A 13,751-nucleotide genomic window follows, 5' to 3' on the forward strand; every position below is an offset into this window, starting at 1 on the left:
CCATCCGTCCCCAGCCACTGCCTCAGGGTGAGTTCACTCATCTCCCCCTGGGAGACAACAGTGTTCTTTCTCTGATCCTCACTTCTCAGCCTTCCTTCCCTCCTGCCTCCAGGATGCTCATCCTGAAAGCCCATGCTGAAGTGTTCTCTCCAAGGCTCGGCACTTTCTAATCACCTTAGACTGCCTGAAATCTTCCACAACCAACCTTTTCTGAGTGGCTGTGTATGCCCAATCTGCTAGCATCTTTCACAAATGTGCCTTTATCAGACACCTTCAGCCACATAGTGAGGCTGATTTTATGATGGATCTTTACACACTGTGGACACTGATGAGGTGGAGCCACACATTTAGAGAGAAGCCCAGCCCGTGCTGAGTGGAAGAGCTGGAATGGAATGCAGGCCTCCCGGCTGCAGGTGCAGAGAGGTCATCTCACCTGGGGAAAGTGCTGCCTTCTCGCCAAGAATATTTAATTACCAGCACCTGCCTTCCAGAAACTGGGCCATTTCCCTAAGATGGTGTGGATTGGTTTTAAGCAGAAAAAAAAATTTAAGTCAGGAAGGAGTCATTCACTTTTTTCCCTTTGTGGGTCAATTCACACTTACTCAATGAGCACTGTTTTTTCTGCTCAGCAGCTGGTGAGTCCCAAGAGAACCACAAGACTTTATTCCTACATAAAGGATCTAACAGCCCAGATGAAGAGAGGAGGTGAAGCAGCCAATCGGCCTCTCTGGGCTGGGGGACATGACTCGGGCTCCACGTGAAGGCCTGTGTTGCACACTTCTCTGCCATCCATGGGTGTAGGTAACCCCTGATTCACTAAATGACTGCACCTCTCCTCCTTTTCACTGTCACTGCCAGGGCCACATGAGAACTGTATGGAAGAGGAAGCCCAGGCATACGGGAGATGCGGGAGTCAGTGTTTCCCACTCATCTGCCTGGATCCTGCGACCGGGCAGCCTTCCTACCATAGATGCTCCTTTACTTGCAGTCCTTCAGATATTGGAGGGCCACGATCAAGTCAGTCCCATGAACCACCTTTTCTCCTCCCCAAGAGGCGTGCCGGAAGAGCAGTTTCCTTCTGTCGTGGGTGATGGAAGTTAGGAGGAGAGACTGGAGCAAGAGAGCGGGAATCTTTGCTCTGGTTTGAGTGTTTCTGTCCCTCTAAAATTCATGTTGTAACATCATCCACAATGCAACAGTATTGGGAGACGTGGCCTCTGGGAGGCTATTGAGTCATGTGAGTTCTGCCCTGATGAATGGAATTAGGTGCCCTTATGAAAGGATTTGATTGACAAGAGCTGGTACCTTTTTGCCCTTCTACATCTGCCATGTGGGGACACAGAGTTCCTTCCTCCAGAAGATGTAGTATACCAGGCACCATCTTGGAGGCAGACAGCAGCCTTCAGCAGACACGGAACCTGACTGCACCTTGAACTTAGACTCCTCAGCCTCCATAAATGTGAGAAATAAACTTCTGCTCTTTATAAACTCCAAGACTCAGGCAATTCTAGTGAAGCTGCACAAGCAGACTAGGACAAGCCTCTTTTGAAGCCTATTCTGGGCTGATTCCTGCCCCCTTACATTCTCCTGAAAGGGCCTTCTGGGAAAAGGGGAGTTGGTAGCAGTGGGTGGAGCTCCTGTCTTCCTTGCAGGATCAGTGCCCTGGACCCTACCAGTTCACAACCAGAGAGAAAGCTCTTATTTTTCAGAGAAGTGAAGGCAAGAGATGTCCACTACTGTGGCTTAACTACATAAAAATATACAGTCTTTATAGTCAAGTCTCTGATAGGTGAACTTGTTACCTGCATTTTACAAATGATGACCCTGAGGCTCAGAGGTGATACCTGTTAAAGAAAAAGGACCTGGGACCAGGCGCGGTGGCTCAAGCCTGTAATCCCAGCACTTTGGGAGGCCGAGGTGGGTGGATCACGAGGTCAAGAGATCGAGACCATCCTGGTCAACATGGTGAAACCCCATCTCTACTAAAAATACATAAAATTAGCTGAGCATGCCTGTAATCCCAGCTACTCAGGAAGCTGAGGCAGGAGAATTGCCTGAACCCAGGAGGCAGAGGTTTCAGTGAGCCGAGATTGTGCCATTGCACTCCAGCCTGGGTAACAAGAGCGAAACTCCATCTCAAAAAAAAATAATAATAATAATAAAAGGACCTGACCCATTTTTACACAGCAGAGGAAGCAGAGGACTCAAACTGAGGCAAGGATGTCTTTTGTCTCCAGGCAGTAGGTTGTTATTGGAGATTTTTCCCCCTTATTTTGCAGTGTGTGGTGGGCACTGAGACCTTTTAACTGCATGTGCTTGATGGTAGCACATAAAGATGATGTAACTCATTCATGTATCAGTGGATGCAGTCAAACACATGGCTGTGAGCTTTTCAACTGGCTTTGTGGGTTACATCCAGGCAGGATATCTTTGGGCTGTGGCTCTATCACCAACCTCATGATCTATAACTGATAGAGAGCGATTTATTACTGTAACAGGTCACCATTCTAGGCATGAGAGATACAGTTGTTAAAAAATAATTATGACTGCTTTCAAGAAAGTTTTATTCTAGCAGAGATAGGCAGTATAACGCTTAAAGACTCACAGACACACCCACAACACATCTATATTGAAAAGGGCTACTAGTAAAATAGGGCGTGTCTATATTAGAGTACTTGTCTTAAGGAGTGTGGGAAAATCTTTGAGAAGATTACATTTGAGCTGAAACTTGGATGTTGAGAAAGAAACTGACAAGCACAAGTCTGTCTGGGAAGAGAGGGGATTTTAAACAAAGAAACAGTATATGCAAATTTCCTCTGGTAAGATGCATCATGCCTTGTTTGAAGAGTACTGAGGAGAGCATCTGTGGGGTAAAATAAAGACAGCTGAGATTAGAAAGAGAGAGAGAGAGAAACAGAGAGAAAAAAACTTGTTGGGAAGGCCATAAGGGACAGAGGCAGGGGCTTGGATTTTATTCTAAGAATAGTTAGATGGTCTAAATAATTGTATCCCCCCACAATTCATATGCTGAAGTCCTGACCCCCAAAGTGACGGTGTGAAGAGGCGGCAGCTGTGGAGGTGATTGGCTTATGAGCGTGGAGCCCTCACCAATGGGATTAGTGCCCTTATAAAAGAAGCCCAAAGGAGCTTGTTTTCCCTTCCTCCCCATTAGGATGCAGTGAGAACTGGTCCCTACATAAAGAAGGCCCTTGCCAAACACCACATCTGCCGGCACCTTGATCTTGAACTTCCAAGCCTCCAGAACTGTGAGATAAAAATTTCTGTTGTTTATAAGCCACCCACTTTATGATATTTTGTTTTAGCAGCCCAATGGACTAAGAAGGAAATGAAAAGCCAGCAGAAATTTTTCAAAAATGTTCCTCTGGCAGATTTAGGGGAGCAAAATGGCAGGTGTTGGGGACAGGGGGGAGGTGGCTGCCAAAGCCCAGGTGAGGAGGATGGACTGGGGCCAAGGTGGTGACTGTGCAGGTGGTAAAACAGGCTCTGTGGGAGAAGGCTTTGGAGGTGCCACTGAAGAGCATTACTGAGGCATGTGGTGGGGCAGGAGAAGGTGCTTCTACATTTTGGTCTGAGCATGGGAATACACACTTGGAGTTCAGGGAGAAGACCCAGCTAACCGTGTAAATGTCAGAATTTTGAGTGTAGAGATGATGTGATAATGGTCTGGATTTGAGGTCCCCTGCAAATTCTTATCTTGAATCCTACTCCTCAACATGAGGACGTTTGGAGGTGAGGCCCCTGGCGGGTGATTAGCACATGAGGATGGAGATCTCATGAATGGCATTTAATGCCCCGCTGGAAGATGCCCCAGAGAGCAGCCTTGCGTCCTCTTCCATAGGAAATTACAGTGAGAGATGGCCCCTGTCAGACACCGGATTTTCCTGCACCATAAAGTTCCCAGCCTTCAGAGCTACAATAAAAAAATTTATGTTTTATATAAGCCATTGGTCTATGGTGGTTTGTTATAACAGCCCCAAACGACTACGAGACAGAGCATCCACCATCGAACAATGGAAACAATCTCTTCTCCTTATGCACTCACTCCTTAGAAAAGAGAGCTGGGGTCGGGCGCGGTGGCTCACGCCTGTAATCCCAGCACTTTGGGAGGCCGAGGCGGGTGGATCACGAGGTCAAGAGATCGAGACCATCCTGGTCAACATGGTGAAACCCTGTCTCTACTCAAAATACAAAAACTTAGCTGGGCATGGTGGCGTGTGCCTGTAATCCCAGCTACTCGGGAGGCTGAGGCAGGAGAATTGCCTGAACCCAGGAGGCGGAGGTTGCGGTGAGCCGAGTTGCGCCATTGCACTCCAGCCTGGGTAACAAGAGCAAAACTCCGTCTCAAAAAAAAAGAAAAGAGAGCTGAGCCCCAGTCCACTGCAACACCTAGAGGTCCTAGAGGAGGAAGAACCTAAGAAAAGCTTGAGAAATATTCAAGTAAAATAGGCAGAAGCCATCTTGGTTGGTGTCAAGAAAGCCCATAGAATAGAGTTTTTCATAAAGCAGTAAAGAGTCAGACATGTCAACTACAGCTGAGAGGTTAGTGTATTATTTGTTAGGGTTCTCTAGACAGACAGGACTAATAGGATAAATGTGTATATGAAAGGGAGTTTATTAAGGAGTATTGACTCACATGATCACAAGATGAAGTTCCACAACAGGCCGTCTGCAAGCTGAGGAGCAAGGAAGTCAGTCAGAGTCCCCAAAACCTCCAAAGCAGGAGAGCCGACAAGGCCTGAGACCCCCTGGCAAACCATGGGTGTAGGGCCACGAGTCCAAAATCTGAAGAACTTGGAGGAAAAATCCAGCACAGGAGAAAGAGGGAGGCCAGAAGACTCAGCCAGTCTAGTTTTTCCACATTCTTCTGCACGCTTTTATTCCGGCCGCACTGGCAGCTTCTTAGGCGGTGCCTACCCACCCAAGGGTGGGTCTGCCTTTCCCAGTCCGCTGACTCAAATGTTAATCTCCTTTGGCAACACCCTCACAGACACATCCAGAAAGATAATACTTTGCATTTTTCAATCCAATCAAGTTGACATTCAATATTAACTATCACAGTTTGGTAGGGGCAGAAGAGAGAATTTATTGATCATTGGCTTCAACCAGCAGAAAACCTCTCATAAGGTTGATAAGGAAATTTCGAGCTGTGATGGGTGTGAAGCTTCATGGAGTCTCCTGGAGGCACATAAGAAATTAGAGTGTAGGCCAGGCACGGTGGCTCACGCCTGTAATCCCAGCACTTTGGGAGGCCGAGGCAGGTGGATCACGAGGTCAAGAGATCAAGACCAGCCTGACCAATACGGTAAAACCCGGTCTCTATTAAAAAATACAAAAATTAGCTGGGCATGTTGGCGCACGCCTGTAGTCCCAGCTACTCGGGAGGCTGAGGCAGGAGAATTGCTTGAACCCAGGAGGCAGAGATTGCGGTGAGCCGAGATTGCGTCACTATACTCCAGCCTGATGCCTGGCGACAGAGTGAGACTCTGTCTTTAAAAAAAAAAAAAAAAAGAGAAATGAGAGTGTAGAGAAATTAATACAAAGAACCCCCTTAATGGGGTTTGCTGGGATGAAGAGCAGAGAGGGATGTTGGGATGGGTCTGTATCTATGTATCTATACGTATCTATGCAGAAATCTGTATCTATACTTGTACCTATTCAAATATACATATATCCAAATACACATACTTAAATCTAGGATCGAGGAGTGAAAATCCATCTCCTTCAGCTTTTCTAGTCTTGCTTTTGGCCTCTTTCCCAAGGGTATCATCTGTTCCTCCATGTCACTCTTACTGGTGAGGGTTTCCCATCTTTGTAAGGCCTGACACTCATTAGGGCCTTGGTTCACATGTCGAACAAAATTAAGAAGGTTGGGTGCACAGAGTTTAGGTTTCTTGCAAAGTGTGACGGCAAAGACCTCTTAAATGGTAAATGGTGCTGATGATGGAGGATTTCGACATACTGTTTGTTATGAGGCTCTTATTCTATACATTAAAGCCAGTAAAAGTTTTTTAAGCAAATAAGTAATGTGATCAGCTTTGTGTCTTAGAAAAGTAGTCCCTACATGTTAGGTAAGTGATCTAATGAGTAAATGAGTGAGAGATTAAGAGAAGTTAATGAGTAAGGATGTAATTGAGAGAGATTTAAAAATAGAATAAAAGTGGGGTAGCAGGTCATTCTAAAAACAACTAGAAAGCTGGAGTGGAGGGTGAGAGACCTGAAGCTGATTAGGAGGCTCATTTGAGATGGAAAATAAATATGAGATGGAGAAATTCATTAATCCAGGTTATCTGAAGAGCAAAGAGCTGGAGAGGCAGAGTATGCTGGGTGTAAAAGCCCAGAGAAACAAGCCACATTTCCCACTGGAAGGACAAGTTTTTCAGGCTTCACACCAACCCCATTAGTCAAGGACTTCTTGCCCCCCGCCTTTTTTTTGAGATGGATTCTCACTCCGTTGCCCAGGCTGTAGGGCAGTGGCACAGTATCAGCTCACCGCAACCTCTGCCTCCTGGGTTCAAGAGATCCTCCTGCCTCAGCCTCCTGAGTAGCTGGGATTACAGATGCCCAGCTAAGTTTTTGTATTTTTAGTAGAGATGGGGTTTCACTATGTTGGCCAGGCTGGTCTCAAACTCCTGACCTCATGATCTGCCTGCCTCAGCCTCCTAAAGCGCTGGTCTTGCCCTCTTTTCTTTCCAGTGTGACTTTTTGTCCCCAGCCTTTTCAAGCACTGAATAATCATGGCTCCCCAGTTGAGAGAGTTTCGTAAGAAGATAAATAGCATAATTACCTATGTGTCAATTCACATGACGTTAGTGCAGTGAGCAAACATTAACTTGAGCTGCTGCTGCTAAAACAAGATTAAAATCTCATCAGGATGTTCAAGAACTACTTGTCCTACCTTCAATTTGTGGTATGAATCATGGTTAATGTTTCTTTTTTTCCCCAATCACTCATTATAACCTATGCTATTCACTTCAGAAATGCAATTATCCACTACACTTGCCCCAGTTGTAAAGACCAAGTGATATTTCACATTTTTATGAGTGGAGGGGTTAAGTGTCTTTTAATAGTTCCTGTTGAGAAACTTGACCGAGAGTTGTCCTTGGTCCAGTCTAGGGGACATTCTCTTGTGCAGGGTGAGCAAGTAAAAATATCAGGAAAAACCCTGAGCATGCTATCCATCCAGAGGTATTGATTCAGAAACAGCAGTAGGACATCTGAACTGGGCCAGGGCTGAGGAAGAGATTCATGGGAGGGAAGCAGATAGAATCCTGTAGAGACTCAGAGACTCCTACCAGGGATGCCTCCATCTACGAGGAAGAACCGCGGGTCAGTCCAGAGTCCAGGACCAGCAGGAAGAATGGGAGCTTTGACAAAATTGTAAAACGTGAATTCCTTTAAAAATATTGGCGGAGTTCCCACTCTGCATGATACCTTTGGTGTTGCAGGTTTAGGGATAAACAAAAAATTCACAGTCCCCGTTTTGATGGAGTTTACATTCCTTAGCATAGAAAAGCCTGGAACAAGTAATTATAAGCATGTTGAGCATTAGAAATGGATTCAGAAGTAATTCTCTTATAGCTCAGTGGTGTTGGACACTTCTTTTGAAGACCCCAGAGTTCCTTTTGTCTGAAATGGCTTTCAGATAATACAGGGGCATTCTAGATACATGGCTCCACCCTTCCCTAGGTAAAGCATGCCCATCATCCTAAATGCACTCCTGCTCACAGGTGCGGGTTACATTCCTGCAGACCCTGGCAACACTCCTAACTGTGCTGCCAGGATCTGCCTTTCTCAGTATTCAAAGTTGCTTCATCTGAAAATGATTTACATTTCTACTTCTTCCAGAAAAATTTTTTAAAAAATCGTGAGATTGTGAACATGTGTTCTCAAGTTTTATCTAGTTTCTTCCCTCCTTCAAATGATATTTGGCACATAACACTTGTTCCATTCTGTGTGTCTATCTATCATTTATTCATCTATCCATTTACCCAAACAACCACCTTTCCTTCCTTCCTTCCTTCCTTCCTTCCTTCCTTCCTTCCTTCCTTCCTTCCTTCCTTCCTTCCTTCCTTCTTTCCTTCCTTCCTTCCTTCCTTCCTTCCTTCCTTCCTTCCTTCCTTCCTTCCTTCCTTCCTTCCGTCCTTCCTTCCTTCCTTGTTTTTCCCTTCTTTCCTTCCTGTACCTCTTCATTCCATCTATGGGTCTGTCTGTCTATCTATAGAATGTTTCTACATGTGATATCTCACTTGCTGTCTACAACAACTTCTCCAGCACAGCAAGGCAGGGAAAATGCAATTATATCTGTATCACAAAGGACGTTGGAGTCTCCAGACCACTGCTTGGGGAATCATTAACTATTGTTTTAAATATACCCCCAGCAAGACACTGGAATGCACCAAAGGTCTTGTATGAAATTTAGATCACTTTTGTGACTTGACTAAATCCATATTGTTAAATCCATATTGTTGTCCTTTGGCTTGACACTCTGGGCAGGGTGATGAGGATTCCCTTCTTTTCTGGATATGCTGGGAGCTGATTGCCTGTTCCCATAGAAGTGCCACGAGGACCTCCCATGGTAAATTCCTGCAGGACAGCGTTTGAATTTTAAGTCAGATTATTATTATTCTTTTTAAATATAAAACTTGGTTACAGCTTTCTAAAGATTAATGCTTTAATGTTTTCTAAAGTAAAATTTAAACATTCCAGGCAACATATTTTAGATTTGATCACCCCCAAACTGCTTTTATTAAAAAAAAAATCTGTTCTTGATGTGATGACAAACAAATGCATAGTTCAGGGAGGTTGAGGATACTGCTCAAGGTCATAGCTAGTAAACTGCAAAGCAAAAATTCAAACAAAGCTCTTCCATTTCTTTTCTTTCACATTCTGGTGAATGGCAAATTTTTGAGTGGCAAATTTACCCAGTGGCAATGTGTATTTGATTTGTAGCTTGAATTTTGCAATGCTACAGGCTTACGGTGCCCACAAGTAAAGTGTGGAATAACAGCCCAGTTCTAGGGTGGGCAAATTTTGTACTTGGTTCTAGGGTAGGCAAATTTTGATTTCAATGTTCCCCTACATAGGGGATATTCCTGTTCCTTGGAAAATCATGTAAAGAATGCTGAGCCTATCATAATGACTTGACATAACTTTAAAAGGCAAAAATTGGCTTCATCATAAGCAGCATGAATATGAGCAGAGCATCCAGAATAAGGCAGGTGAAAGTCCCCCTGTGGCTGTGACTCATCCTGAGACCACACCAAGAAATGGCTGCCATTTCTGGTCACTGGTCATCAGAAGGACATACATTGCTATGCATACTCCTGAGAGCTATCAGAGGAGAGGATTTGAGACCCAAGACAGTGAGTGATAGCTGTAGAAAAATGGGATTGTTTAGCCTGGACAAGAAAAGGCAGGAGCCAGCAGGAGCACAGAGCATGAGCCTTGACAGCTTGATGGCCATTGCCTGGGGAACAGATTAAAAATCTTGGTGTATGTGATTTTTGAGGGCAAGGATATAAATGTACATCTTTTTGGATCAGTGTAAGAAATATATGTCCAGCAACTAGAGTTTATTCACAATAGATTAGGCTGTTTTGTGAGGTAACAATCTTCCTGTTACTCAAAGTGTCCAAGCCGAGCCCGGAAATCACCCAGCATGGAGCTTTCAGACCTGCTAAAGAGCAATACTCAATAATCTCTTCTCAAGCATGAAAGAAGACAGGGTCTAAAGTTCTCTAGTTTATGGCCAAGACTTTCCAGCTCCAACCTCCCAGTGTCATTACCCCAGCCCTCTTGTAACACCATCTGGGCGATCCTTTCCTGGCTGAAACTCTGGTTAAGTGAAGTTACCACAGGAAGCCTGGGATGCCTGGTCATTCTCTTCTGGACTCTCATTCCTACTGGCCACAAGTATTCTCTGATTTAATCAAAATTCTTTTCCTCTGCAGCCCCTGAAATCATCCATTCTGCCCTCTGAACTCACTGTGGTCCATCAGATAAATCTATGCCTTCAGTGCTTTCGGTTTATTGTCACCTCCTCCTCCCACCCTCCTCACTAAACAGGTCTGTGAAGCACGTGTCCTCAGACCCTCCCTCCATCAAGCCTCCTTGTCGTGGTCATCTTTAGATGTCCTTGTTCTTTGATGACTTCAATGCTTTTCTCTCTGTTGTAATTCTTTGTAATTTCACTATCCTCACAGGTGATCTTTTCAATATTTCAGCCCTGGTGCTCCTTAATCCCCTCTCCTCTGAGGGTCTTGATTTCCACTCTGCTTCAGGCAGTTACTCCAGTGAGACTTACTCCAGGTCTTAATTATGACAATACCCCCTTCTCCATAGTCTTACCCTAAACATTGCACTCTCTAACCACCTTGCTTTCATTCAAACCCATTTTCTCCACTATTCCACACCCAGCAATCATTCCACTGACAAAGATCTCCCGATCTGTTGACACTACACTTCTCTCCTTACCAAGCTTATAGTCCACAATTTATCATTATCACACCCTCTATGCCCTGGGTCCCTTCTCCCTCATTTAACTCTCAGGATACAATGCCAGCTGTGTTTAGATTCTATTTGTTTTTCCTGTGCTCTCTGTACTTCACTATAACATCTGTTTATGATAGAGAAACATTTTAAAGTCATTCTGATTGGTTGTCTCCTTTAAAATTAATGCTCACTAATACTAGATAAGCTTTTGGTGCTGACCAGCAATGCTGCTTGTTTTCTTAGTCTAGTCACCATCTCACATTCCTGGATAGCTGTTTTATATGCTTTCATTGCCCACAAACTTCTGAAACCTCTTCTCATCTTTGATCTCAGGTGATGACTTTAATTTCTATTTTATTGAAGTGATGAGACAAAAACTGCCACCCACTTACCACCATAGCTACCAACCTCTTGAATCTTTGCTCATCATTTCCACATCCCCTCCCACTGCTTTGGATGAATTGACTTTGTTCTTATCCGCACTGACCCTTCTATGTATACCTTAGTCCTATTTCCATTTCAGATAAGAAAGGGCATTTTTCTAGCTAATTCCACCTTCCCTCCTGCATTAAATATCTCCTTTCCCTTCAGATGATTCACACCAGCACACACTATAGTGTCTCCCAACTTCAAAACAGTTACCCCATCTATTGACTTCCGTCTGCAATTATTGCTCAGTTTACTTACTCTCTTTTACAGTAAATTTCTCGAAGAGTCATCTATATTAATTGTATCTCAGTCTCTTTTTAACTTGCTCCACTCAGCCACTATTGCCACAAAATAATTGTTGAGGAGGTCATTTGTTCTATCTCATTATTGCTATTCCAGTGGTCAGGCCTTAATCCTCACTTCACCTAAAAAATAAGTGATGTTTGACAGAGATCACCATTTCCATATCACCGAAAGACTCTTCACATTTGACCTCTAGGGAACAACCCACCTATCATGTCACCTTAATCTCTCTCTGTCCCTCTCCCTCTTCCTCTCCCTCTTGTTCCTTCTTATTCTCTTCACCTCTAAACACGGAGTAGAACTCAGTTCTTAGACCCCATCTCTGTCTTTATGACCTCTTTCTTGTGTGGCTTCATCCACCTCACCATCTGCAATGCCGAATGCATGCTGATGACTTCCACATGTGTGCTTCCAGCCAAGACTGAATATCACGTGCTTTTTTTTTTTAACCTTATTGTATGGCATCTTCATTTGGATGTAATAAGAGGCTTTTAAAATGTAACACACTTGAAGACAACCTTCTTATCTCTTCCCACACACATGCACATATTCATGCCCTTCATACATTGTTGCCCATCTGTTTTGATCATCACTTATTCACCCCATTGGTGAAGCAGTGGTCCTCTGCCCTAAATGGTACATGATGGCTGAACACATGATACCCAGTACTGGGCAGATGAGACTGGCAACAGTTTATTAGCTACAAATACTGACAGCCTGGGGAAGGCATACACTGGAACACCCATGTAGGACTCTACTGGGTTGCATTTAGGAGCAGAGTGGAGTGAGTAAGCAGAGGCTGTGGGAGGCAGGCTTGTAGTGATCAGAGTGATTTAAAGGTGAGATGTGACTGGGCATGGTGGCTCACATCTATAATCCCAACACTGGGAGGTCAAGGTGGGTGAATCATTTGCAGTCAGGAGTTCGAGATCAGCCTGGCCAACATGGCAAAACCCCACCTCTACAAAAAAGAAAAATAGCAGGGCATGGTGGCATGTGCCTGTAGTTTCAGCTAATAACGAGGCTGAGGTAGGAGAATTACTTGAACCCAGGAGGTGAAGGTTGCAGTGAGCTGAAATCATGCCACAGAACTCCAGCCTGGGTGAGAGAGTTAGACTCCATCTCAAAACAAAACAAAAATGGTGAAATGCTCCCTGGTTCTTGTAGGAGGAGATGAAGCCCATTAGTTTGAGAATCTGGTGGAGAGCAGCTGGTCCAGCTGATGGAGAACTAGCCAGTGGAGAGCCTTTCCCTCTTAGTGGGGGCATATCTGGCAGAAGCAGTGCAACTAACAGTGAGACCTTTGTCATCCTGTGGGGCTCAGAGATGTCAAAGCAACACATGGAACACTTAGGTCGTAGGGTACACCATCCACGTTTAACAGCTGACTGCATCCCACTAGCTGTTTAGGCGAAAGCCATGAAGCCATTCCTGACCTCTCCTGTCTTCTGGTATTCCACATCTAATTCCTCAGCAAGTTAGCTTAGTTCTCATGACAAATCTCTGAGTTATTATTATTGTGGAGTTTAAAAAAAAACTAATAAAGTAAAAGAGTAAACAAAGGCAGAGAAAGTTTATGCAGCTTACCCCAAATCCCACAGTTAGTGAATGAAAGAGCCCAGTTGCAGAATCCGCCTTTTTATCCCCAATGGTGGTGGTAAGTACTGTCACTAAAGACTTCCAACTTTTCTCTTTTTTGAGCACAGGGTGTAATCTTATTTCCCTAAATTCCTGGAATTTAGTCAATGCCATCGGATCCTCTTTGGTCAAAGAGATATTAAGTGAGTAAGCGGTGCTATTCCTGGGCTGAAGTTTTCAGCATGTTTTAATTGCTTCCCATTCACTCCAGGGTTGAGGAGGGATTCCCAGCCTAAGGTTATAGGGATGGCCACACACATGACATGAAAACTGGATAAAGGAGATAAACAGCATTTATTAGTCACTTACACTCACAGCTCAGTGGTGAGGACACTGCATGTCATACAGAGACATAAAGGAGCTACCCAGAGAACAACCAGGGGCTGGCCTGGGGCAGACTGTGTAGTAGCAGGAGCAGGCAGGGGAAATGTCCCTGGTTCCACAGGGAGATGCGATTGGTCTGTCTGAATAATTTTGCAGACTGGCAGAAAACTGAAACCCACTATTCAGGATAAGCAGGAACTGTGCCTGGCCTGCATGATAAGGAGGCTGAGAGACCTTATCCAGGAGAGCAGAGTGTGGTGGGAAACTTGGAACGAGGCCGTGCAAGGTCCTCCTTATCTCAACAGATGTCAGAGCAGCACATAACATTAAGCCTTGATTTTAGGCCTAACTCCTTGCAGAGCCAGTGTGGGGCTGCGTGTGCCCTTTCTACTCTTGTGGTAATCATGGAAGAGCACAGGGAGACAGAGTCTATGGCTTTCCTCGTGGCTGAGCACGGCCTGCAGGGTAGCCTCACAGCTCCACACCAAACCAGACTCATGCTGTGAGAGGCAGCTACACTTCTGGTGTTGCAGCAAGCCCCCTTC

The sequence above is a fragment of the Callithrix jacchus genome, chromosome 16 (genome assembly GCF_049354715.1).
Source record: "Callithrix jacchus isolate 240 chromosome 16, calJac240_pri, whole genome shotgun sequence".
NCBI classification, from domain to species: domain Eukaryota; kingdom Metazoa; phylum Chordata; class Mammalia; order Primates; family Cebidae; genus Callithrix; species Callithrix jacchus.